This window comes from Crocuta crocuta, unplaced genomic scaffold (genome assembly GCF_008692635.1).
Source record: "Crocuta crocuta isolate KB4526 unplaced genomic scaffold, BGI_CrCroc_1.0 scaffold465, whole genome shotgun sequence".
In the NCBI taxonomy this organism is placed as follows: Eukaryota; Metazoa; Chordata; class Mammalia; order Carnivora; family Hyaenidae; genus Crocuta; species Crocuta crocuta.
Window position 1 is genome coordinate 1,516,705 of NW_027528912.1, and position 26,914 is coordinate 1,543,618.

The 26,914-nt window shown below is 40.3% G+C and overlaps 1 long non-coding RNA gene across 1 annotated transcript; it reads left to right on the forward strand.

Moving 5' to 3' along the window:
- The first annotated feature begins 479 nt into the window (after nt 1-479).
- On the forward strand, nt 480-26,900 carry LOC144225845 (uncharacterized). Its single transcript, XR_013333427.1, has 3 exons — nt 480-577; nt 2,007-2,138; nt 25,829-26,900. It is a non-coding gene; the product is annotated as an uncharacterized LOC144225845 (long non-coding RNA).
- Nucleotides 26,901-26,914: the final 14 nt, after the last annotated feature.

Consider the following 26,914-nt stretch of genomic DNA (forward strand, 5'->3'; position numbering starts at 1 on the left):
ATAGCTAAAATTAAAACCAAACCAAACAGACAAACAAAAAGCCTGACAACATCAATGGCTGGAGCAGTAGGAATTCTTACTCATTGTTGATGAAAATACAAAATGGAGCAGCCGCTTTGGAAGACAGTTTGATAGAACCTTACTAAGCTAACCGTTGTCTTCACATACAATCCAGCAACCACACTCCTGAGTATTTACACGACTGATTTGAAAACACATTACATGCAAATGTTTGTAGCAGCTCTGTAGTAATCAAACCCTGGAAGCAGTCAAGATGCCCTTCAAAAGGTGAGAGTGTAAACAGACAGTGGTACATCCACGCAGTGGAGTATTATTCAGTAACAAATATGAATATATGAATATATTTGCATGTATTTGAATATGCTATCAGGGTCCCACCTATGAATCTCAAATGAGTGTAGCCATTTAAACTGAAAGAAAACAATGTGAAGAGGTTACATACTCTATGATTCCAATCATAAGACATTTTGGAAAACTATGGTGTAAAGATCAGTGGTTGCCAGTGGTTCCGTGAAGAGGGAGAATTAACTGTGTGACACATGGGGAGTTGTTTAAGGTAGGGTACACAGAACTTTACATAGTCATTTAGAAGGTTGTGGGGTCCCTGGATGGAACACCAAATGTAACAAAATAATCTATATTGCAGAAGTATGAGACAACCTTACTAAAGGAAGGGTGAGAGGGTGGGAAATACGCTGACGTATGTAACTTTGTAAAGGAGTGGAATCTGTAAGACCAAATGCAGTGGGAACTGTCCATAAGCACTGTGTTCCATTTAATAATGGTGCTTCTCATGGGATTCGGGGTTCGCAATCTGGCACTACTATGCATATACATTAAAATTGAATGATTCAGAGCTGCCTGGGTGGCTCAGTTGGTGAAGCATCTGACCTTTGGTTTCAGCTCAGGTCATGATCTCATGGTTTCATGAGTTCGAGCCCCAGGGCGGGCTCAGTGCTGATAGCGAGGAGCCTGCTTAGGATTCTTTGTCTCCCTTTCCTCCACTTATACTGTCTCTGTCTCTCTCAAAATAAATAAACAAATAAACTTAAAAAATAAAAACAAATAAAAAGAGAAAATTGAAAAATTCACTAAATCGGTGGTGGGTGGTGGGAACCAGGTTTTTCACTATGGGAGTGGAAGTTTATAAGTAAACAGGGAAGGAGGCTAGAATGACCTGTGGGATAATGGATTATAGGTGACCACTTCAGTATGAACTCCTGTTTATACTGGATATAATATGATTATATGCCTAATATGGATACAAATGGTTACATATAGAAATATTTATAGGTGTGGGTGTCTATAGTTCAGTGTACATACCCACTTCCTCGCTCCCTCAGCTTAGAGGACCTAGAGGCAATGACACTCAGTAGCAACCAGCATACCGAGAACCCAAATCTTGGTTTCCAATACTATTCTCTAGTGAAAGGAGCCAGGACTCACTGGAGAAATGGATGATTTTAGGACTGGGGCAAGAAATATCCAAGATAAGCCTGAAGTAAATTGTAGTGCCCGAAGTAAGGCACTGCCAACACGCGCGCGCGCGCGCACACACACACGCAATGATGGGGGTCTGTCCAAGGGACAGTGGGGCCATCTAAGAGTTCTCAACTGCCAAAGCTGCATACTTTAATCAACAAAATAAATAACGATGGGGGCGCCTGGGTGGCTCAGTCGGTTAAGGGTCCGACTTCGGCTCAGCTCATGATCTAACGGTTCGTGGGTTCGAGCCCCACATTGGGCTCTGTGCTGACAGCTAGCTCAGAGCCTGGAGCCTGTTTCAGATTCTGTCTCCCTCTCTCTCTGCCCCTTCCCTCCTCATGCTCTGTTTGCCTGTCTCTCTCTCAAAAATAAATAAACATTTTAAATAAATAAATACACAATGTAATCAGTGAAATTGAATAGTCTTATTCTGGTGGAGTAAACACCTGACTTGAGGCTGAAAGCTCTGCTGAAATCCTGACCATGCTGTTTGTTCCCAGTGTTAGCTGCAGTACGGCCTATGAATATTCTACAGGAGGACAGTGATGTTGCAGCCGACTAGAAGAAAAGAGCTGTTCTTCTGGGCGTCCCTCTGACTGCTGACTCTCGTCTCTCAAGAGGACATCAGGATGGTAGGATTGGCATGGTCTAGTGTCTGGTCCCAGCATTAGGATGTCAGAACTTGAAATTACTAATTTCCTCAAATTAGTTGGTCTCTCCAAATGCAGGCTGATGACAAAATACACAAGAAAATAGTGTATGAGCCAAAGGGCAATTTGAAATATAGAATGTAAGGAAAAATTCCAAGGAAATATAGTCAGACAAATGTACTTGGAAGATGCTTAGTGAACACAGAATCAGGAAGATAAAAATGTGACATCTTGGCATAAGTTAAACCTAGTAGTATTTATTTTTTATGTTCTGACATACATTTCTCAACATTTTTTAACACAATGACAATGATTGTTCTTGAACGAATGGTAGATTAAATTTGAAGTTTTTCCCAAGACCATTTTAAAGAAAAGAGTAAGTCTGTGATCAGTCTTATAAGCTGAAATGATTCCCCTGTTTTACTAACAAAATAATTATAGTAATACAATTTATTTTTTGCCAGCAGTGCTTATACTTTGATTTTTATTATAGTAAGGGTTTTTTTAAGTTCTGTTTTTGAGATCATTCCATAAGATCTTTTTTGTTTTTGTTTTGGAAAGATACAAAACAAAACTCAGGGTTCTTACCTCAAGTTATCACTCTGAATCTAGTAAATGAATAGAGTGGTGACCTACAGAGAGGTCATGAATTCTACCTAAAGTTAAGAATTTATTGGCTAAGTGATTTTGCGCCAGTTCTTTAAACACTCTGTGGGGCACNTTTAACACAATGACAATGATTGTTCTTGAACGAATGGTAGATTAAAATTGAAGTTTTTCCCAAGACCATTTTAAAGAAAAGAGTAAGTCTGTGATCAGTCTTATAAGCTGAAATGATTCCCCTGTTTTACTAACAAAATAATTATAGTAATACAATTTATTTTTTGCCAGCAGTGCTTATACTTTGATTTTTATTATAGTAAGGGTTTTTTTAAGTTCTGTTTTTGAGATCATTCCATAAGATCTTTTTTGTTTTTGTTTTGGAAAGATACAAAACAAAACTCAGGGTTCTTACCTCAAGTTATCACTCTGAATCTAGTAAATGAATAGAGTGGTGACCTACAGAGAGGTCATGAATTCTACCTAAAGTTAAGAATTTATTGGCTAAGTGATTTTGCGCCAGTTCTTTAAACACTCTGTGGGGCACCTGGGTGGCTCAGTTGGCTAAGCGTCCAACTTCGGCTCAGGTCATGATCTCGCTGTTCATGAGTTCAAGCCCCTCATCGGGCTCTGTGTTGACAGCTAGCTCAGAGCCTGGAGCCTGTTTCAGATTCTGTGTCTTCCTCTCTCTCTGACCCTTCCCTGCTCAAGCTGTCTCTAACTCTTTCTCAAAAATAAATAAAACATTTTAAAAATTAAAAAAATAAACAACGATGTGTTCAAATATAATCTAAGGTGTAAAATAAATAAATCCCTAAGTCCATGATGGTATACATGTATACATACGTACATAGGAGAGAAGAGACAAATCTTCTATGCAAAATAATAATAAAAAACTCATGCAGATACTCCATCCTCAAGGAAGAGAAATATAACTTTCCACTCCGTAAGTGTGGGCTGAGCACAAGGACTTCCTTCCAGAGAGTTCAGTGTGGAAACGGTAAAAGAGTAACTTCTCAGTGGAGAAACGTGACAGTACTACCAACAGCCAGGTGACTGAGATCAACATAGTCATAGGTCACATCGACAGTGCATACCTTTGATAGGATGTGTGTGTTGCCTTTATCTTATACGCTCATTGTCCAACCACGAGAAAGACATAGAGAATGTATTCTATGAAATACCTGAACAAAACTTCCAAAGTCATCAAAAACAAAGAAAGTCTGAGAAACTGTCACAGCCAAGAGTAACTTAAGGAGATATGACAATAAATGGTAATGTGGTGCCTTGAATGGGATCCTGGAGCAGAAAAGAGGTTTTAGGTAAAAACCAAGGAAATCTGAATAAAGTATGAACTTTAATGAAAACCATTTTTTTTCAATGTTTATTTATTTTTGAGAGAGACAGAGACAGAGCGTGAGCAGGTAGGGTCAGAGAGAGAGGGAGACACAGAATCTGAAGCAGCTCCAGGCTCCGAGCTGTCAGCAGAGCTTGATGCAGGGCTCAGACTCACGAAGTGTGAGATCATGACCTGAGTCGAAGTTGGACGCTTAGCCTACTTTGAAAAACAATTTTTTAATAATGGTTTATTAATTATAACTAATGTCCCATATTAATGTAAGGTGTTCATAATATGGATGGAATGTATGTGCTGATGTATGGAATTCTGGACTATCTTCACAGGTTTCTTTGTAAGTCTAAAACTGTTTGAAAGTAAAAAGTGAATTTAAGTAAGAGCCTAGATTATGTATAATTCACTTTTCCCAATTTTACTGAGATACAATTGGCATATAACATATGTAAGTTTAAGATGTGCAACATGATGATTTGATACATGTATATTGCAAAATGTATGTGTGTGTGGTGGGGATATTTAAGATTGACTGACTTAGCAACTTTCAAGTATATAATGCAGTAGTGTTAACTGTAGTCACCAAGCTATGCAATAGATCCCCAGAACTTACTCTTTTTTTTTTTAATATTTTATTTATTTTTGAGAGAGAGATAGAGACAGCATGAGCAGGGGAGGATCAGAGAGAGAGGGAGGCACAGAATCTGAAACAGGCTACAGGCTCTGAGCTGTCAGCACAGAGCCCTACGCGGGGCGGGGCTCGAACCCACGAACCGTGAGATCATGACCTGAGCCGAAGTCGGACGCTCAACCGACTGAGCCACCCAGGCGCCCCCAGAACTTACTCATCTTATAACTGGAAGGTTGTGCCCTTTGACCAGTATCTCCCCATTTCCCCCACCCCACCCCACCCCACCCCACACTACCGGCTGCCACCATTTTACCCGCTGTTTCTATGAGTTAGATTCACATATAAATGAAATCATACAGCATTTGTCTTTCTCTGCCTGATTTATTTCACTTAGGGTAATGCCCTCAAGTCCATCCATGTTGTGGCAAATGACAGATTTTCTTCTTTTTCGTGGCTGAATGGTATTCCATTGTATATATATATATATATATATATACCACACCTTCTTTATCCATTCATCTGTGGACACTTAGGTTATTTTCCTAGGTTATGTATAATCCTAATGACTTGTAGACGGGAAGAACTTCCCATACCACAAAAGAGTAAGGCTAAAGCATTATCCTGAAGTTTTAACCTTTAAAAAAAACAAAACTACTGACCAGGGCACCTGGGTGGCTCAGTTGGCTGAGGTCCGACTTTTAGTTTCAGCTCAGGTCATGCTCTTGCAGTTCGTGATTTCGAGCCCCACGTTGGGCTCTGTGTTGATGGTGTGGAGGCTGCTTGGGTTCCTTTCTCTCCCTCTCTCTCTGCCCCTACCCTGGTCATGCTCTCTCTCTCTCAATAAATAAATAAACTTTAAAAAATTTTAAGGGGTGTCTGGGTGGCTCAGTCAGTTAAGCATCCAACTTTGGCTCAGGTCATGATCTCACAGTTCGTGAGTTCAAGCCCTGCGTCGGGCTCTGTGCTGACAGCCAGCTCAGAGCCTGGAGCCTGCTTCAGATTCTGTGTCTCCCTCTCTTTCTGCCCCTCCACCACATGTACTCTCTCTCTCCAAAAAATAAATAATAAAACATTAAAAAAATTTTAATAAAAAATAAGTAAAAATTATTGACCATGCTGTGACTACAATATATATTAATGTCATCTGTCATGGCATTCTGATGGACTTTCACTGATTCATGCAAGGGTCATACTATCTCTCCAAAAGGCCCTGAGAAATATGTGAGACTGAGTTGAACTGACATGTTGCCTGGAAGTTATTACTGAGATTTTGTGAATGGAAGGAGGGTAGCTAAAGCCCTATAAATCAGGGGTAAGTCCCCTACACTGCATAATTTCTTTGTCCCAAATAGCAATGGGCATTTCACTGAGAAACACTTGAGATGGAATTAGGCATTATTTCTATTTTCTGAAGACATAGACTATCAGCATGGGACTACATTTTAATATTACTTCCACCATCTTGATTTGTTATTGCTTTTTATATAATTGAAATTACTCACTTATATTATTGTCACTTTCTTCAATAAAGTTCTGTGAAGTAGATAGAATGGTCACCTTGATATTATAAGTCAGGACCATGGCAAGCGTAGATGTTTTGTGGTACCCCCATGTCAATCAGCAGGCAACCCCATCATCTGCTTGTCATTTTATGACGGACACAGGTGAATCTATGTTTTTCAGTTTGGAGAAATATCCAAAATGAGGAGCTATATTTTCCAATTGACTTTTTTTTTTAATAGTTTATTTATTTTTGAGACAGAAAGAGACAGAGCATGAGTGGGGGAGGGGCAGAGAGCAAGGGAAAAAAGGAATCTGAAACAGGCTCCAGGCTCAGCCCAGAACTCCGACACAGGGCTCAAACCCACGAACTGCAAGATCATGACCTGAGCCGAAGTCAGACACTTAACTGACTGAGCCACCCAGGTGCCCCTACCACATTAACTCTTTGTCCTAATTAACTCTCAGGTGAAGATCTTCTCTCAGGAGAAGCTTGGTGCAGATCATTTACATAACTTACAGTATTCTACTTCTCACCCATCATAAAGAATGTGCCATTTTATTGTCACAAGATAGATTTCCATTGATTTCAAGTTAACTATATTCTAAGGAAAGGTGTCATTAATTTGTTAATCTTCATTTGTAATGAATTTCTACATACTACAACCGCCACCTTCTATAAAGATGAGGTGAAAATTGAGGGACATGTTTTCAGTTTTTAAAAATGTGTACTGTGAGTTTTACTTAGAAAAACTCTTGAAGTTACTTTCCAAATTAATAGCATCAACAATACACACATGCATACACACATATATACATACATACATAAAAGCAGTTAACTTCAGAATAAAAAAATTATAGTTTTGTAACCATTTCAGTAAAGAAGTTTCTGGTTAATTTAATTTTGTGGTGAACTTAAGGTTCATCGTCTGCTACATTTACTTTCCAAATTTCTTTTCGGTTGGTCCTGGGTGGCTCAGGTGGTGAAGCGTCCGACTTCTCCTCAGGTCATGATCTCGCGGGTTTGTGAGTTCGAGCCCCGCGTTGGGCTCTGTGCTGGCAGCTCAGGGCCTGGAGCTGCTTCAGATTCTGTGTCGCCCTCTCTCTCTGCCATCCCCTGTTTGCACTCTACCTCTCTCTCACACGCACAAATAAACATTAAAAATTTTTTAAACTAAAAATATTTTTGAAAATCTCTTTTGGAAGTACAATCGAAACCATGACAATATATGTAGCAGGATAACAAGGATAGAACACGTTGCCTGCATCCCTCCCCACTGGTGGGTAGAAACACATGGAAGATAAAACCTCACCTGATAAAAATGGACTTTAGAGGAAAAAAGTTAAATATTGTTTAAGGACTATTTCCAAGAAGCTGTTTTCTCCATCCTTGGGATATTTAAAACTAGGAATCTATCTAGTGAAGATAAAAGTCAGATGGCTTTGCCTTAATCTTTTTTAATCTGTCACCAGAACCATCATTGCTTTGTGAAAGGTGGACCACGGCCTGATTGAATGATTACCATTTTCTTTATATCAGTCTGTGGTCGCCTTATATGATCTCAGTTCACAACTTGACCTCTGACAGAGACTTGGAAATCTCCCTGATTCCATTAACTTGACACTCCACAATGATTTATATACGTGGCTACACTAATCCATTGTATGTGAGTTTTTATAACTTTCAATCCAGAAGATACACTTTCTGACTTTCTCACATGTTCTTTTTGGCAGTGTATTATAGGTGCTCCTGCTCTTCTCAAACTCGGGTGTTCTTAAGAACCACTCAGGGATTTTGTGAAAATGAAGTTTTTTGGGTTTCATTTGAAGAAATTCTGATTTATAGATCTGAGAGTAGGGTCCAGTGACCTGCATTTTTAATAAGCAGCCCCTCTCTTCAAAAAAACTTCTGTGCAGGGAGCCTATAAATCACACTTTTTAAATGCTTTTAGTTTTCATATGCTTTTTGTTGAAATCATTGTAGAGCTACCCAAAAACTGCAAAAATAGCACAAAGAGTTCCCATATACTGTGTACCTGGCTTCCCTAATATTGACATCTTATGTGACCATAGTACCAGAGTGCATAGTACATAACCAAACCCAGAAAATTCACATCCATATGATCCTATTAGCTCTTGGACAGACTGGAGTTATGTTTCCTTGGTTGTGCTGCTGACATCTTCTCCAGCCCAGGGCACAATGCAGGATTCTGCCTTGTGCGTAGAACTTGTTTCTCCGCAGTCTCTTCCAACGTGGGACAGCTCCTTCATCTTGTCTTCCATGACCTTGACACTTCTCAGGAGTACCGACCAGTTATTTTGAAGAATAAACCTCAGCTTTAGTTTTCCAATGTCTCTAGAAAACCAAATTCTGCTCATGCATTGCGGCAAGAACACCACCTAAGTGACGGTGTGTCCTCATGGTACATTATCAGGAGGCTCATGATGTCACCATATCTCAGGATGGCTGGTGTCTTTGAGTGCTTGTCTGCTGACTGTCTCCAAGCAAATGTACTCATTTTCCCCCTTGTACTTAATAGCTATCTTGCACGAACATACTTCTTGACTAAATATCTTGTTTCCCGTCATACTTCTACCCACTAGTATTAGCATCCATTGATGACTCTTGCAACAATTATTCCATGTGTTTGCTAACTGGTAATTTTCCATTTTTTACAATATTTTACATGTATTAATTGGAAGTATATTTAAGGAAGAATTGTCCCTTCTACCTCATTTATTTACATACTTAGTTATATTTATTCAATTCCTTGTTTATACTTGAGAAACTCGTTCTACTTTGTGCTCACCCAACACTATGAGTTTCTATGATCAGTTAGGCTCTACTCTTACCTCCAGGACACATAAGTGAGCAGGAAATGGTCCTTGCTCTTGAGAACATTCTAAGGTATAATCCAGGTGAGTCTGAGTAGTCTAACTTAATTTCCCCAAGCCTGCTTTGTCAGACTGAATCGATACCTGAACTTCTGGCATCCGCCAGGTGCTCTCAGCATGAGAGCATGAGCATGAGAATGACGCAGGCACCTTGTGAAACAGACAGACCCCTAGCAAAGAATCTGGCTCAGAATAGCCAGGAAGAACCTGGGCCTCTGCATCTGTTACTATGTCTCCTCAATGTTTGAGATACAGGCGACTGAGAATCCCATCTGAGAACCTTGCTCCAGACACAAGGGCTTCCCATTCACTTTGATGTAGTTTTAATCACAACATGTCTTTTCACTTCTTCAAAATATCCTCTCTTCCAAAGCCCTGGGACAGTTGTTTTATTTAGGGCCATCGCTTTCCCTGAAAGCACCAACTTCTCTGCCCAATAGAGGATGAAAGAAACACTGGTTTTCATTCAACAGCATATCACCAGGACTTGTTAGCAGCATTGAAAAAGGGAGGTTTTGCTGAAATCTGATCTCTTGAGGGTCTGGAACTCCTGAGGCTTGTTCTATAAGCTTCCTGAAGACCATTGTAGAAAAACTGATAAAACACATTCTTACAGTTCAGAATGTTGTAAAAAGTTAATACGTTTGTTTGTTTTTTTTTTAGTTTATTTATTGATTTTGAGATAGAACGTAAGCAGGGAAGAGGCAGAGAGAGAATTTCACACGGGCTCAAACTCATGAACCATGAGATCATGACCTGACCAAAATCAAGAGTCAGATGCTTTACCAACGGAGCCACCCAGGCACCTCCTAAAAGTGAATATGTTTAAGTAGACTCCATAGCAGTTTTATATTAGAATCTTGGGGCAAATGGCTTTTCTGCCTCAATGGACTGTCAATTTACTTGGTGTCCCTAGTTTTCTTTTACCCCTTCAGCAGCAGAAAGAATGCTTATTTATAATTAATTTTGAAAAATACCAATTTGAGGGATATAGATAGAAATATTATTTAGTGCTTTTAAAAAAGAAATATTACTTCCTGCTTTAAATAAGCCACTCACATGATGGTTTATTTCTTATGAATGGACTTGGGGCCACAAGTTCAATTAATGAATTTTTTCTGCATGAGAGAAATGGTTGAGCTGGGAAAACTGAGGGGGAAAGTCTCCCGCCCTAATGTGTTACTCAGCATGTTCAGGTTACTGTAAAGTTTGTTTAAATTTCCATCTATCTTCTTAAACGGTCTTAAATATAAAACAGATTTAAACCCTTTAAGGGAAAAAGTTACCTTATGTACCTGCTAATCTCCTTGTAAATCTCCTGAGGGTATTTAATGGATGACTTAAACTTGACATCCAAGGGGGAAGTTTGACAGTTTTATGAGGGAATTGGCTCCTTTCGGTTCTCTGGTGGGTGTTTTGCCTCTCAGCTGTTCAGCCTCATTCTGAGGCATCTCGGGGCTGTATCTACACACCCAGCCCATGGCCAGAGCCTGAGCTGCATTTCCTGCACATCTTCATCTCAGCCTTGCCTCTGTCACAAGTAAACCCCCAAATCATTCCAGGAACATCTCTCCTGAGAAGATTTTCCTTCTATGCTCCCTCTCTCACTTGCAATTCTCTTTTGGGTGATGTGAAAATACATTGGAGGCTGGAGTATGTGCTAAGGGACTACACAGGAGGAGAATGCTTGAGGGAGGGTACATGCCAGACTCCAAGGCACAGAGCAGATAAGGATGTTATGCCCCAAGGGTGTATATAACAGTGTGGTTAAACAAAAGGAGAGAATGGGGGTGGGAGCTGTGCTTCAGAATATTTCATGTCACAGGACGGTCATTGTGATTAATTTGTCCAAGATGGTAGTCATGATGATCAATTTGTCCAAGATGGCATTGGTCTGGTTCACACAAAGGAGGGTAAGAACTTCTCTGTTTGCCTCCAAGAAGACCAAAGGGTTGGTGCTACAAGGAGACTATGTAAGAATTCAGAGATTCAAAGATAAAATGAACCACCCTGGGCAGTAGCAACTTTTTCCATCTCTGGAGCAATTCAAACATCAACGGGCTACCTCTGGGGAATTCCTATGTATTGCAGACAAGACTTAAACATTGCTTAGGTTTGGGTGATGACGCCCTTTATGGTTTCTGATATTTTATGACTTTATACAAATCTATTGATGATTTAGGATAGGTTTGAATTCTAGAATACCGAAGCCAAGGTAAATGTTTGAATTCATGCTTTGTATCCAAATCACAAAGGAAAAGATCATATGCCATTCAAAGAAATTGTCTATTAAATTGCGATTTTCCTGAGAAGTTCCCTACTAATTAAGAGAATAGATTTTAAGTCACTAATTACAGGAAGACTCCATCAAATATTTATTGTATGAATAAAATCTGGATAATTATACATGTGCACAAATCACATGTTTGTATTAGATTTTTCATTCATTATTCCTCGGCTTACAGAGAGATTTGAGCTAGCTATATGATAAAGAGGCTCACTGTAGCCTGCATGTGACTATTAGCCAATTTTAAGAAAACAAGGTTAATTTCATATGCTCTTCTGGTGCCCCAATTATTAAAGCAATTGCCACTTTTATAACCAGTACTCATATATGTCAAGTATAAGAGAGGAAATAGAGTGTCATAAACTTGATTACCAATAATTGAAACGCCACACTTACTTTAGCTAGATAATTATTGTGGTTTTCAATGGGACCATACTCTGACAATTGCGAGGTTTTTGCCTAGTCTCACCTTCTGCCACTAGGAAACACATCCAGGCATATTTTAGAGGAGCAGATGGGCAGTAATAATGCATGTTTCCTAAGTAGATCACTCACAATCTAAATGCTCGCTCACTTATTTATTGCCTTAGTATACTTTGGAGGAGTTGAGGCTACTTGGATATTGTGGATAGCTCTCTAAATTACCTGTATTTAAGGAGGCATTGCTTACCCCCTTTGTTTCGGGGGCTAGTAGGTGAACAATTGTTTTTCTGACTCTTCTCTAGCAATTGGTGTTGAGACTTCTGTTGTACCTAACATACTTTGGAATGTATATTTCAGGCCTTTTGGTAAATTGGTCCTTAGGTGTCATAAGGAATCAAAAGAACACGATCTTAGCCCGAAAGGTAACTTGATGTGAAAATATCTCTCAATTGTGATTTATCCTTGTAAACAGGACATTTCGTCATTATGACTGGTGAAATAATTTTATTTGAGTACCATGTCTAAATCAAAAGAAAGCTTTAATAGAACCATTTGAATATGTCTGTGAACACTAGCTTCTAATGTATGGTTTAGAACACCTTTAGGATCATAAAGTACATATTTCAATGAGTCAATAGCTGTTGTTTGGACCATGTCTAACACAACCTGTTGTCAATATGGAGTGTGATGAGGCAAAACTGAATTTCTAAGGCCATTTTCCATTGATTCTGAGTTACAACTGCTATTAGATCATATTCTTAAAGTAATCGATACTCACCAGTAAAAAATTACTAACACATCACTAAGAGGATTGAGCCACAAATGCAATGTATGAATGCAGAGTAATTTTACTAAAATATATCATAACTTGCTCCTTCTATTGTTCATATATGTGAATTTGGGGGTAATGTATTAATTATAACAAAGGTGAAGACATACTGAAATATGTACCCTGTGCTTACATAAAAGAGGCGCACGTAGCCATACATTGAAGGCGGCTAACCGTCGGCTGCACAGAAGATGCCAGCACCTTCCAGCAATGTGCATACAACAACCTTAAACCTGCTTGCTTAAACAAGCATGCCATGAACTGTGGACACCACAACTCTCCACATTTTCATCATACGGAAGGAGATGGTGAATCATGGACAAGGTCACTGGTCCAAGGTCAGAGCTTATACTAGGCAGAGCAGGACTTGAACTGGGTGGTCTGCTCCAGACTTCATGTTCCCAGCTCTCAGCAGAAACCATGTTAGTTTCTGTGTTAAGATATTTACTGAATGGAATCATCTAAACCAAATCAAATGTCACCCAGTTCGCACGTCAGGAGGCTTCTTTTCCTGATGTGTTTTAGGATGGTACTTGAGACATTGTTATTAATTTGGCTTTCCTGGCTGCAGACTGTACATTTGCATCTCTGCAAAATTACCAATCAGTTCCTTGGCTCGGCTGCAAGCATTTTTACATAACTGCTAAGATAATAAACAACTCCTACTTTTCTATAAGCAGAGTTCTCTGTTGGAATGCAACAGCCACAGAAGGGCCAAAATGTTGAATGCCAGTGCTCATCTAAGAAGTAGGACTGGCCGGCAAGACCCCCTCCCCTACGTCCTGCAGGCAGGCACTGGATGATCATTGTGCACGAGCCCTGCACCGCCGGGGCACGTGAGCCCCTTCTTCTGAGCGCCAGCCTCGCGCCAGGCTGCTGGGCAATCACACGAGACACAAGCGTGTACGTGAGTTGTTTCCATTACACGTGTTCCTGTCCTGAAGAGGCTTATAAGGCAACATTTACTTAGGGCACGATTTCCTAATTTCAGGCACTTGCTCAAAATTTCAGTCTTCAATACAGGTTAATTTAAAAATTGTTCAGGAGCGCCTGGGTGGCTAGTTGGTTAAAGCTTCTGACTCTTGATTTTGGCTCAGGTCTTGATCTCCCAAGCTCGTGTGAGATTGAGCCCTGCATCTGGGTCTGTGCTGACAATGCAGAGCCTACTTGGGATTCTCTCTCTCCCCCTCTCTCTCTGTCCCTCCTCTGCTTGTGGGCATGCGAGAGAGAGAGAGAGAGAGAGAGAGAGAGAGAGGGAAAGAAAGAGAGAAAGAGAGAGAGAAAGAAAGAGAAAGAAAGAATGAAAGAAAGAACGAAAGAACGAAAGAAAGAAAGAAGAAAGAAAGAAAGAGAAAGAAAAAGAAGGAAGGAAAGGAAGAAAGTACAAATCAAACAAAGAAACAAAGAAAGGAGGGNAAGAAAGAAAGAAAGAAAAAGAAGGAAGGAAAGGAAGAAAGTACAAATCAAACAAAGAAACAAAGAAAGGAGGGAGGGAGGAAAGGAAGGAAGGAAGGAAGGAAGGAAGGAAGGAAGGAAAGGGAAGAAAGGAAGAAAGGAAGAAAGAAAAGAAAGAAAGAAAGAAATGGAAGAAAGAAAGAAAGAAAGAAAGAAAGAAAGAAAGAAAGAAAGAAAGAAAGAAAGAAATGGAGGAAAGAAAGAAAGAAAGAAAGAAATGGAAGAAAGAAATTTAAAAACAAGCAAATAAAAACAAAAACTGTCCGTAAATGGTACAGGACATGTAGAAAACAGATATTTCTTCACTGTTGTCATTATTAGAATGTTCTCACGTTCTCTCTTCAGGAGGAACCAGCAGAGGCTTTGCTGATGTTCAACGTGAGGACTACCGTGGACTTTCTGAGGCCCCTTTCTGGGTCGCTGCCCAGGGCCGCTGCGAACTCGAGCAGACGCCCTTTGTTTTCTAGATCCGTTCCTCTGGGAGGTGGCAGTCAGCGGCCACCGTGAATTCCGTGAGATGAAGTAGTCTGGAAGGGAAGTCTGGGACTAGATTCCCCAAAACAGAAAGCACCGAGGGGTCTGGGTCTGGCTCACCAGTGCGCCGGGTGCGCGGGTGGACACGCAGGAGTGCGGATCGATGCAGCTCAGCAGAAGGCCCCTCCGTGTTGATTCTGGATCAAAGGCACTTGCCCCAAACCCTTCAAGGACCACGACTTAACAATTTGTACAGCACAGATTTATCCAAAGTTGCGAAAAGACGGTTGAATTTGTTAAGACGCCTAATTACACTTCTTGCTCTCCACGTTAAGGTTCAGAGCTCCGAGAACGCACAGCGGGCGGGGGGTCGCACTGTGCAGCCGTCCAGCTGCAGAAATCAGGTGGTGCGAAGGGGGCCGGCGTGGAGTAGAGGGGAGAAAGGACGAGAATGTTAGGCCAAGGGCAGGCTTGAATCTGTATGTAGTAAGTCATGATTACCAAAGGTTTTTAAGTGACAAACTAAACTAAACATTTGGATATAACAGTTTCGATGCTCCTGAAAAGTTAATTTCTTCTGGAAGGGAAATGAAAACCCACTAAGAAATCAGTGGAATTCGCGCTCCTGGGGGGCTCAGTTGGTTAAGCGTCTGACTTCGACTCAGGTCATGATCTCACAGTTTGTGGTTCCAGCCCCGCGTCGGGCTCTGTGCTGACAGCTCAGAGCCTGGAGCCTGCTTCGGATTCTGTGTTTGTGTCTCTCTCTGACCCTTCCCTGCTCACGCTGTCTCTCTCTCTCTCTCTCTCTCAAAAATAAAAATTAAAAAAAAAAAGAAGTCAGTGGAATTAAACTATAAGGGAACCGTTAGAGTAAGTAGCCTGTGATTTAGGTCCTGGAGAATCCACATTTTTATAGCTTTAAGTCTCTCTTTTGATACATCCTTTTCGAAAGTTAAATATAAAACACGTTCCGATTTGTTTAGAGAATTTCATGGCATCTTTTGAAGTAATTTGACCCACTCATCGATGGATCTTAGTACATTTCTTATTAATTCATATTTATTTTTAGTTGTATAAAATAGTAAGCTTTTATCATATTTGTAGAAACAACATTTCTTGGTGAGCTGATGACTGTTTTCTTTTGGTTATTATATTCGCCGAAGGTATGTTTTTTATTAGTGTGTGGGCAAATATACCCTTTTTTCTTTTTAATTTCTTCTCTTTGTGAGGTTAGAAAATCTTTCCCCTTTCAGGGTGGTGACAAGTATTTAACTCTATCACTGTCTTGTTTGTAAGTGGTGTCTATAGTTTCTTTTAAAAGTTTTTTTTTTTAACATTTATTTATTTTTGAGAGACAGAGCACATGCAGGGGAGGGGCAGAGAGAGAGAGAGGGAGACACAGGATCAGAAGCAGGCTCCAAGCTCTGAGTTGTCAGCGTGGGGCTCAAACCAATGAATCATGAGATCATTACCTCATTCAACGTCTGAGCCTCCCAGATGCCCCGTCTATAGTTTCTATACCTCATCTAGATGTTATTTTGGGTGAGGAGCTAGGCCAATTTTTTTTTTTTTTTTAAAGCCAGGCTGATGTCTTCTCTGCCTTCATTTATGATGTGCTGATTTGGCTAATCTGGTCTCTTTCCTCTGCTGCTTTATGGAAGGGTTCTGTGGACCCACGTTCTTCACTTCTCAGGTGCTGGGTTTAATGATTGTTTGGCTAAAGGCAGTGAGAGGGGCCAGTGGGCTTGTCCAGGGACCGGGAACGAGGTGCAGACTGAGGTGCACTCGGTGGGGTTTCATCTGGGACAACCAGGTACCCAGACTGTGTCACAGGGAACCCCCCTACAATGCAAAGAAGGTTGTGGGGGCTGGTTTAAAGACCCAGAACAAATCACCCCACTCCTATTCACCTCTTACCATCATCAAAAATACAAAATTACCCTTCTCCTACTTATGCATATACCTCCTAGGCTAAAGCTACATCGTGTAATTTGATTTAACTTGAACTTCAAAAAAATAAAAGCAGATCATTTGTTCTGAGCACTGAATCTTTTCTCGGGATGCTTTCAAACATTGGAGCAATGCATTCTCTTAAAGTATGATACTGAAAGCTTGGCTTTCTCCATTTCTTCCTTGGAATTTCCCTTCTCTGCCATATGTATCCTGCAAGCAGACATAAACAATAAACAAACAAAGGGTTCTGTTGTCTAAACCTGCATCAGGATGGATTTAGTCTAGACCTAAAGAACTCCAAAATGATGAGAAAGGAATATACTTGTTTTGAGCCTAGCTGCCAGGCGCTGTTCTTTCCTTTCTGGAATTCAGAGCCTGGAGTGACAGACAGAAAGATGGGATGATACAAGCAAGATAGGGGCACCTGGGTGGCTAAGTCCGTCCGGCACCTGACTTCGGCTCAGGTCGTGATCTCGCGGTTCGTGAGTTTGAGCCCTGCATCAGGGTCTGTGCTGACAGCTCAGAACCTGGAGCCTGCTTCACATTCTGTGTCTCCCTCACTCTCTCTCCAGAGCTACAATCACTTAACCCCACCCTGATGAAAATATTGACGATTTCTAGCACCCAATGCTCCCTTCTACAAAACTAACTTCTACCATCACAATTCATTTATCTGTTTTTGAACTACGCATAAATAGAATCATTTAGCGCTTTACTAATGGCTTATTGGCCATTTGGTTTTCCTCTTTTATAAAGAATCCATTCAGGTATTTTACTCATTTTCTAAACTGGCTTCTTTGTCTATTTTCCCCCTTGTCTTTTTCCTATTGTTTTGTAGTTCTTTATATATTCTAGGTACTAGTCCTTTTGTAACTGAACCAACATAGATTTGCTCTCACTCCCTGGTGAGTTGCAGATTCATCAGGTGGAGTTGTTGCGCAAAAGAAATGTTATTTGCAGCAAATGAGGAGATAGATCATGGGGGAATAACTTCCAAAGCCATGACTCTGAGAGAGGGTGAATGGAAATCTTTATTTTTAGGCTTAGGATGAATATTTAGATAGGGAAGTTTTGTCATCCTATGTAGAGGTGGGCATAAATTCACACATACACCGTAAGGAAACATGCCTAAATATATATGTAAATGAGGCTGAGGCTACTCCTTGGTAGGGATTTTAGTATTATAATGAGGTAAAGGGAATTGTCGGTCATTCCAGGGGTCACTCCGCAGTCCATCTGTGCAGGTCTAGGTCAGGGGCTTAGCTCAACTGGTCTGGGTGGTCTGTGCTGGTAAGGCAGTTGCTATCACCTGAAGCGGGGTTTTGGGTTTCATTTGCCGGGGTTACCAGGTAAGCCCTAAAGTGGTTAAGGAAAAATGTGAGACAAAGGTTGTGAATACAAGCAGTTGAGTGAGTACAGGCGGTAAAGGTCAGGTCTTGAGGTCTGGTTGGTGACACTTGGTTAGCTGTATGCAATGAAAATATCTTCTCTTGGTCTGTGACTTGCCTTTTTTACTCTATGAGTAGAGTCTTTTGATGAACAGTAGTTGTTAGTTTCAGCGGAATGTAATGTTTCAATCTTTTAATTGCTTTTTTGGGAGGGGGTCGTGTTTAAGAATTTTTTTGTCTTAGGGAAAAAAAGCATTTTTCTGTTGTCTTTGAAAAGTTTTAGTAGACCTTTCACATTTAATCTCATGATCCATTTCAAATATGCTTTCTGTGTTTCAAATACGTTTCGTGCATGGTATGCGGGCGAGGTCAAGGTTCATTTTATTTTCCATCTGGTACCTTTTATTAAGAAGATCTTCTTTCCCTACTGACTTGTACCTCTGTGGTTAATCAGGTGACTGGATAATTGTGAGTTTATTTCTGGACTCTGTTTTCTTTTCCATTTTATTCTGTGAGCAGAAACCAGGACTGGATTTGTGAGGCTATAGATAGTCATTTCCCAGCATGCTATTTTTAGGTTGAGACATGAATGCTTTCGCCTTGATATAGTTCTTTTGATTCTTTTCCCTGATGAAAGGAACATCCCTTTATAAGGACAAAGATGGCAGTAAGCTCAAAGACATGCGCTGGTAATGGTGACCCCAGACGATTTTTACTATAAATTCTACTATGCCTACTTTTTCTAATAGAAAAAAATTAATATAAAAATTATATTAATAACGGTTCCTTAACCCACCGTTCAGAAAAAAAAGTAAAATTACATGAATGCCTCAGGAGTCTTTATTTTGCATTACACAGAATTTATTTTCTATATTCCTGATTATATATGAACACCTACTAGAAATATTTTACAAATGTTTTGGGATCTCAGAGAATAACAGTGCTATAATCTGAGACTTTAATTTCTATTAAGAGAATATTACATCAGTTTGTCTTTAATCTTGGTATTTAATACAGTACTTAGTATAGCTATTCATGAAATCTTATTTGCAATGTATAGTTTAAATTATCTTTCAATCAGAAAGGTAAATTTTTAGTTCTTGTTTGTGAATGGAAACATTACAAGAAGAAATTTATTTAAAAAAAATTTTTTTTAATTTCTGAAAGAGAGAGAGAGAGAGCATGAGCAGGGTAGGGTCAGAGAGAGAGGGAGTCACAGAATCCAAAGCAGGCTCCAGGCTCTGAGCTAGCTGTCAGCACAAACCCCAATGCTGGGCTCGAACCCACGAACCATGAGATCATGACCCTAGCCGAAGTTGGATGCTTAACCGACAGAGCCACCCAGGCACCCCAATTTATTTTTGATATATAGAGAGACAGAGGACGAGCAGTGGAGGGGCAGAGAGAGAGGGAGACACAGAATCTGAAACAGGCTCCAGGCACAGAGCCCAATGCAGGGCTTGAACCCACAAACCGTGAGATCATGAGCTGAGCTGAAGTCAGACGCTTAACCGACTGAGCCACCCAGGCGCCCCAAGAGGAAATATTTTATGTACTTTGGCTGTCATATTTTCATGCAACTGATAGTTAAAAGTATTGCTCATAGTTTCTCTAGTGGCATTTGTACACCAGATTCAATTCTTTGCAAGTACTTAGTCACTGAACACTTAACGTCTTGTGAAAATTCCTTAAGCTCATCTCACAAAGCACCCAGCTCCCAGAAAAATAGTTTTGGCAATATGCGCAGCTTTAATTATGAAGTTCTGGATTTATTTCTCCTCCTTCTAGATTCACCTTGTGCTTCCTCAAAATGTTAGGGGAGCTTTTCAGAGGTTCCATCTAACAACAGAGCTCACTGATAAATGTCAGCTACCTGAGTCGTTCACACAAGGAAGTTTCTGTCGAGAAAATAAACTTAGAATAAGTGGTCACTGTCCCACAGAATCCAATTTTGTCTCATTTGCACCATGAAAAATGTGTAGTTTGTTTGCATTCACAATATACACAAAGTTAACACCGAAAAAGGAGCACACTGGTGACTGAGATCTTCTCTGATGTCCTTAGTCTGTGAAGATAAGCCAAATAGAGCTCGGGGGTATATACTTGAAAGAAGTGATATTAACTGATCACTTTTCCTGTTCAGTTATTTTTGAAGCATGTAAACTGATGTAAGAAACATTTAAAAGGCATTTTTCTATCAGCCCCGAAGATTTTTAAAGTTAAAGATGGTTAATGGAATTCTCTTGTTTGGAAATGAAAAAATAAATATCAGGGCATCTGGGTGGCTCAGTCAGTCGGTTAAGTGTAGGACTCTGGATTTCAGCTTAGGTGATGATCTCAAGGTTTGTGGGTTCAAGCCTCATGTCAGGCTACACGCTGACAGCACAGAGCCTGCTTGGGATTCTCTCTCTGCCCCTCCCCTTGCTCAAGGGCTCTCTCTCTCTCTCTCTCTCAAAATAAATAAACATTAAAAAAATTTCTAGACCTGTACTTTAACCTGTTTACTGTGTAGTATGGTTAGTTTTCTAAAATCTTTAGTTCTTGTCAAAACTAAGTTTCCATGTATCATTTTTTCCATTAAAATTATACTTTATTTAGAGAAAAACAGAATTTATCAAAATAAAAATGGCAGTATCTAATGAATGATTACTTTTTTTAAGTTTATTTATTTATTTTGAGAGAGAAAGAGCACAAGTGGTGGAAGAAGAGAGAGAGAGGGAGAGAGAATCCCAAGCAGGCTCCACATTGTCAGCATAGAGCTTGACTCAGGGCTCAAACTCACAAACTGTGAGATCATGATCGGGGCTGAAATTAAGAGTCAGACACTTAACGGACTGAGTGCCCAGACACCCCTCTAATGAATAATTCAAACTAAAATAGGGGTCCAAATGTTTAATGTTTTCAAAAATATTCTAACATGTATATTCTAAAATTATTTTATTATTTTTTACCGTTTAAGAGTGTGTGCATGCCTGCACATGCTGAGTGGGGGAAGGGCAGAGAATGAGACAGAGAATCCGGAAGAGGACCCTGTGCTGTCAGCCCAGACCTCCATGTGGGGCTCAATTTCACAAACCATGAGCTCCTGACCTGCGCTGAAATCAGGAGTCTGATGCTAAACCGAATGAGCCACCCAGGTGCCCCTGAAATTACTTTACAATACAAACTAGGGATGTTAAGTAATCTTTAAGTGCTGCTACACCCCCCCTTTTTTTTTTAAGATTTTATTTTTAAGTAATCTCTACACCCAGCATAGGGCTCGAACTCACCACCCCGAGATCAAGAGTTGCATGCTCTTCCAGCTGAGCCAGGCAGGTGCCCCAAGTACTGCTACAGCTTAACTCTAGAATGGGAATTTATTTGTAAGTTCTTGTGTTAAAATCTTTATCCCAAGGAAAAAACAGAGGGAAGAGAACAGAGGGAGGTTTTGGTGCCTCTTCATATCCCTAAATATATCATGGCTGTCATCTGCTCTCATCTGAGGTGCCATGGTTTGACTTTTGTGTGGTTTTGGAGGTGGGCGGGGGTTAGGGTGGGCTTCTATACCCTGTTTTTGGACAGTGAGTAATAATAGCATTGATGGAGAAGACTAGGAAGACCGCCCTGCAACTTCTAATTAGTGTTTAAAAAGTACACAGATGGGGCGCCTGGGTGGATCATTTGGTTAAGCATCTGACTTTGGCTCAGCTCATGATCTCATGGTTCATGGGTTCGAGCCCCGCATCAGGCTCTGTGCTGACAGCTCAGAGCCCAGAGCCTACTTCGGATTCTGTGTCTCCCTCTCTCTGACCCTTCCCTGTTAAGAAATAAAAAGTGTTAAAAAGAGTATGTAGAATCTTTGAAAAGTCTTTCTAGGGCTGTATCAATATTTGCTCATCACTTTTCAATAAGCAGAATACTTTCACTTACCTTCTCCCATTGCGACCATGACAACACACTGAAAGGTTTATTTCTTACACATAAAAGAAATTCCTACAGGAAATCTGGGGCTAAAAAAAGTTATAGGTTAGCCAGTAATTTGCTTTGGAGGTCCTATTTGAGCCCAGTTTTAAACACTAGAAGCATTCTGATGTTGCCCCTTGTCAGAATGTCGCATTGTGTCATAGCTATAATTCTAAGCAGAAGGATCTGCATAAAATTGGAATTCTCCAGAGGAAGCAAGTTTTCTAGATGTTTACATTGAAGAGTCTCCCCAAAAGATTAAGGAGGGCTATGTTCAAGGCATGTATTTTTGAGGCTCAACTATGGATATTGATGAAGTGGGACTACAGATAAACCTGAGCAAAGTGCAGGACTGAAATTCCCCCATGCACAGAAATTAGAGACCACAAGCATGGCAGACTGCGTCGGTTGCCCTGAGTGTGCGTCACTGGTGTGTTATCTGATTCGGCCTCGCTTCCTTGTGGCCTACTGGTCAAGTGTAATTGGTTTACCTGACTGGATAAGGTTCAGAATTTTTCCTTAGAGCAAAGGCGTACGTGCTTCAAGGACAAAGGCTAAATTCAGATGGAGTGACAAAGGTCAACCCTGCAGACTCGTGGTTTCTTGAGCATTATCTTGACAATGTGGACTACTTCTGTAGACCAGCAGTTCATACTAATGTAAGAGGTTTCCTGCAGAAGAGCCAACAGGTTCCTCATCACTAAGGAACTATATCCTTTTAAGTTATGCTTGTGCTCTTAACATTAATTTGTAGAACTTTATCCAGGAAAGGGCCACAGTGACCACTCACCCCTTTCAGTCAACATCCAATTTTGTTATATAGTAACCTTGATTAGATGGGCTCCCCCAAAACATTGCAAAGGACTTGAGCAAGTGCTATGCAAAGTGACTTTACTAAATTCACTGATATTAGACATCCCCCCTCCAATTCATCTTTAAAAGAATTGCCACAGTGAATTAGAAGGCATTTTGCTCTGGCCCTTTTTACCCAAATAAGACTTCTGGAGGTTACTGTTACGTGAATACACAGAATCATCTCAATGTCACACATTTAATGGAGATTTTCTGAACATCATTCTAATCATAACCGTTTAATGACAAGCTCTGTAAATAAAACTAGAAATAATATGGTAGTGGGCATTGAGGAGACATTTTAGTATGCCTAAATTGTTGGGATGTTCAAGATTTATAGAAAAATCTCACCAGGTTTTTGTATAAATTTCCATTTCCAGGTTAGCTTATTCTAATAAGCACTACAAAGAACATATGCAGGGAGGAAATCTCAATGGGCAGAGGGAGAAAGAATCTCAAGCAGACTCCACACTCAGCTCAGAGCCCCATGACTATGTGATCATGACCTGAGCCAAAATCAAGGTTGGAGACTCAATCGACTACTGAGCCGCCCAGGAGCTCCCTAGGATTTGAAGTCCAGTTGAGGCAACATGGATTTGGTTGTAGTCTCACAGAGAATTTCATTACACTTTGACCATGGTCATAGCCTGTCTTTATACAGAGACATGGAAAGTTAGTCCTACGATTCGTTCATTTATTTTTTGGGAAACAGCTTGAGTAAAGACATTTAGAAGACAGAGAAGCACAGGCTGCCTGTGGGGTGATGAGTAATTTCTAATAAGACACCTCGGATATGCTGGGAAAGTGGAGAGATTTCTTCTTGACGTTCAAGTTGCATCCACAAACCTGTACCCACCTTTTACTGTTGTGAACTAGTAATTATCACTTAGTTCGTGGTGTGGGATTCAACTATCTTAACTGTAAATACCCTATTGATAATAGCAAATAGCCAGTTATTCAATAAATCGGAACTTGTGTGAAAGCCTCACAGTTGTTCACAGTTCTTACCAATGTGGAGGTGCTTTGGGAAATAGTGGGTACCAAAGTTGGATGGTGACTTGCCTGGCATCCCAGATCCCCATGGACATCAGGATGAGCGATGACAAAATTCTTGTAGAATTTCTGAATGCTGTTATATTAAGGCAATTAAAAATATTTTAAATTGTGCACAGTTGCTTGTAGTGCTGTTAGGACTCCTCTGGGAGAGCAGGGGCTCCTGGGTGGCTCAGTCAGTTAAGTGTCATGGACTTTTGATCTCAGCTCAGGTCTTAATCTCAGAGTTGTGAGTTCAAGCCCTGCACTGGCCTCCACACAGGGAGCCTACGTAAACTCTTCTGGCAACATTTCCAGAGTGCAAGATGGCCAAAGTTGAAAAAGCTGCTCACTTAGTTTCTTGTATTCAATGCTACAGGCCAAATTTGAGGAATATTCATTAAAACATGTTTCTTAAGGATTTAGTTATGTATATAGTGGCATGAAACAGGGCAAAGCATACATTTCTCCTAGACTGTGTCTAACCTGTTTTAAAAGTTAATACCTACATATATGGTGACAGCTCCAGAAATCATACTTTTAACAAACGTTTGAGAGAGAGAGAGAAAGAGAATGAGGAGGAGGAGGGGCAGAGAGGGAGAGGGAGAATCCCAAGCAGGCTCCGTGCTGTCAGCACAGAGCCTGATGGAGGGCTTGATTTCACCAGCTGTGAGATTACCGGAGCCAAAATTAAGAGTTGATTGTTTAACTGGCTGAGCCCCCCAGGTGTCCCCAGAATTCACAATTTTGAACAGGCTGGATAAAGAGATAAACTTGTATATAATTTTAACTGAAATAGCTGAGAATTCAGGTATCATATACGCTACTGAGATTTGGCTTTACACTTGTAGACATTAAGAACTCTTTTAAGAAACTGAGCAGTTGTGTCAGAAGCTTGAGCTGGTTAGGTAGACAGTCCCTGGTACAGCGGAATTCCAAAGAGATTACAAGTGACACCTGCATTAGCTAGTCACTGAGTAATATTATGACTGACTGGTGGAGGAATTAATCGGTGGCCTTTCTAGACCAGTCTGAGAAAGGAGTATTACAACATCAATTGGGAATTAGAATGTCCGAAGCATCTTTGCTATAAGCTTCCACAAAACTGGAGAACTTTTGGAAGCAACACAGAAAACTGGTAAAAAGTTTTTACCCTGCAAGTGTTGGAAATTCCTGAATTGCCCATATTATAGTGAGTTTAGTGAGAATGGAGGGATTCCTCCATCTAGCTGGCCTAGCACCTGCTCTGAAGGAAAGGGTGACATCTGTTAAAATGGCTTAAGACCACAGCATTTTAATGGGGGCACAGACACTAAAGAGGCATCGCCAGATATATTCTTATGTGACACCAACAGTTATTAATTTGATGAGGAGGCTGCAGAGAACTGATCTTGCATTTTATTACATGGAGCCTTGCCACTTGTTTCCACTAACATGAGGACTAGTGTTGCTAGTAAGACTTATTTATTTTAAGGTAGGAATGGAACAGGTGGGGCTCAATCTAAATGGTCTCCAAGTGTGAGACACTTAAGAAGTATGTAAACCAAATAGCTTTCAGCTGACGGTAGAGTCTCATTACCACTATGTTAAGAATTGTTTGAAAGAACTCCCATCTTACAAAGATTATAAATTATCTAAAAGTATTCTCAAAAATTGGCCAAAGATAGCTTGTTTATAGTCTGAGAGTATGACTAATAATAAAAGCTATCGATTGGTGAACAAGAACAGTTTTAAGTGCTTCCAGGTTTTACTAGTAAGTAAAATACATATTTATGGAAATTATTTTAAAGTATTACTTAAAGTTTTGTGGTTTTAGACATTATTTTAAATCACATGCTATTCTTTAAAAAAAAAAAAGGCTATCCATAACTATTTCTAATTATTAAAGGCCAATGGCTGTTTTGCACCCAACCTCAGCAAGAATTGTGGTGGTGTAAGAAAGACCATTCTCCTCCATGACTCCTACACTTGGAATCTGACTGGGTTCTATTAGTTTGACCAAAAGACAAGTGGCATAACTGTACTCTCAAACTTCTGACTTTGGTTGCCTGCCTTTTCAGAATGCTGCTGCTGCAGCTTAGAAACCCAGGGTGTGCGGACAGGCCACCAGAGGAGCAAAGCATCCCTGAGGCCAGCCCTAAGAAACCTTCAGACCCTGGAGTGATGGCATTACAGAGCATCCAGCTTGAGCAGAGTCAACAGCTGACCGCAGCCAGGTGAACAAGTAATGGGTTTGGAGCAAACCCTGACACAACACTAAACACCTGGTCGCGGTGCTGCCACTACAAGAGCCTAACAGGTGGCGTGGCCTGACCACCGGCTGGAAGAGCAGCGGAGAGGCCATGAACATCTGGGAAGTAGAGTAACTGCTACAGGAAGCTGGAAAGATGATGACGCTTTGTAAGCAGCAAAACAAAGGTGTGCTTTCAGCTGAAACAGAAAGGGTCAAAGTGAGAATTCGTTCACACTGGCTGTGTGTGAAGAGACGGTTCTGAAATGCACGTCTCTGGGGGACGTGACTTGATGAAATAAAATAGGAAGCATTTGAAAAGATCAACTACGGCAATTACACAATATAGCACGAGAAGAAAAAAAATAGAAAAGCTTCTGAGGGCTATGGGCTGTAGAAAAATGGAAATGTAATCATAGTTCATGACTTTGCTCAGCGAACAGTATTTATAGAGTCATGATCATGTAAATGCTAGTGAACCAGTTGGAAAGTAACAGTAAATTACTGGAAAATAGCAGAGAAAGTTCTTACGGAGTAACTACAATTTCATATAAGAAAATAAATCGATAAATTGTTTATCAAGATAATTGCAGTATAGTCCTATTATCTGGCATAGAAGCTAAAAATGCTAAAAAGCAAAATTTCACCGCTAAGTGGCACAACTAACAAATGGAACAGAAGTATGGGAGAGTATTAATTTTTTGGAAAGCACTGCACATGTTTTATACCATGGTAATTTCAAAAATAAAGTTTGGATAATTTTTGCTCCTTCTGTTAGCATATGCAGAGGTATCATTGCAAAAATCAATAGAACTATCCATATAATTCACGTGTGCTTACATTGTACTTGCAGTAAAATGACTTAAACATTATTCTTGTAATAAAGCTACATTTCTATTAGAGTTTGGGTAATGAG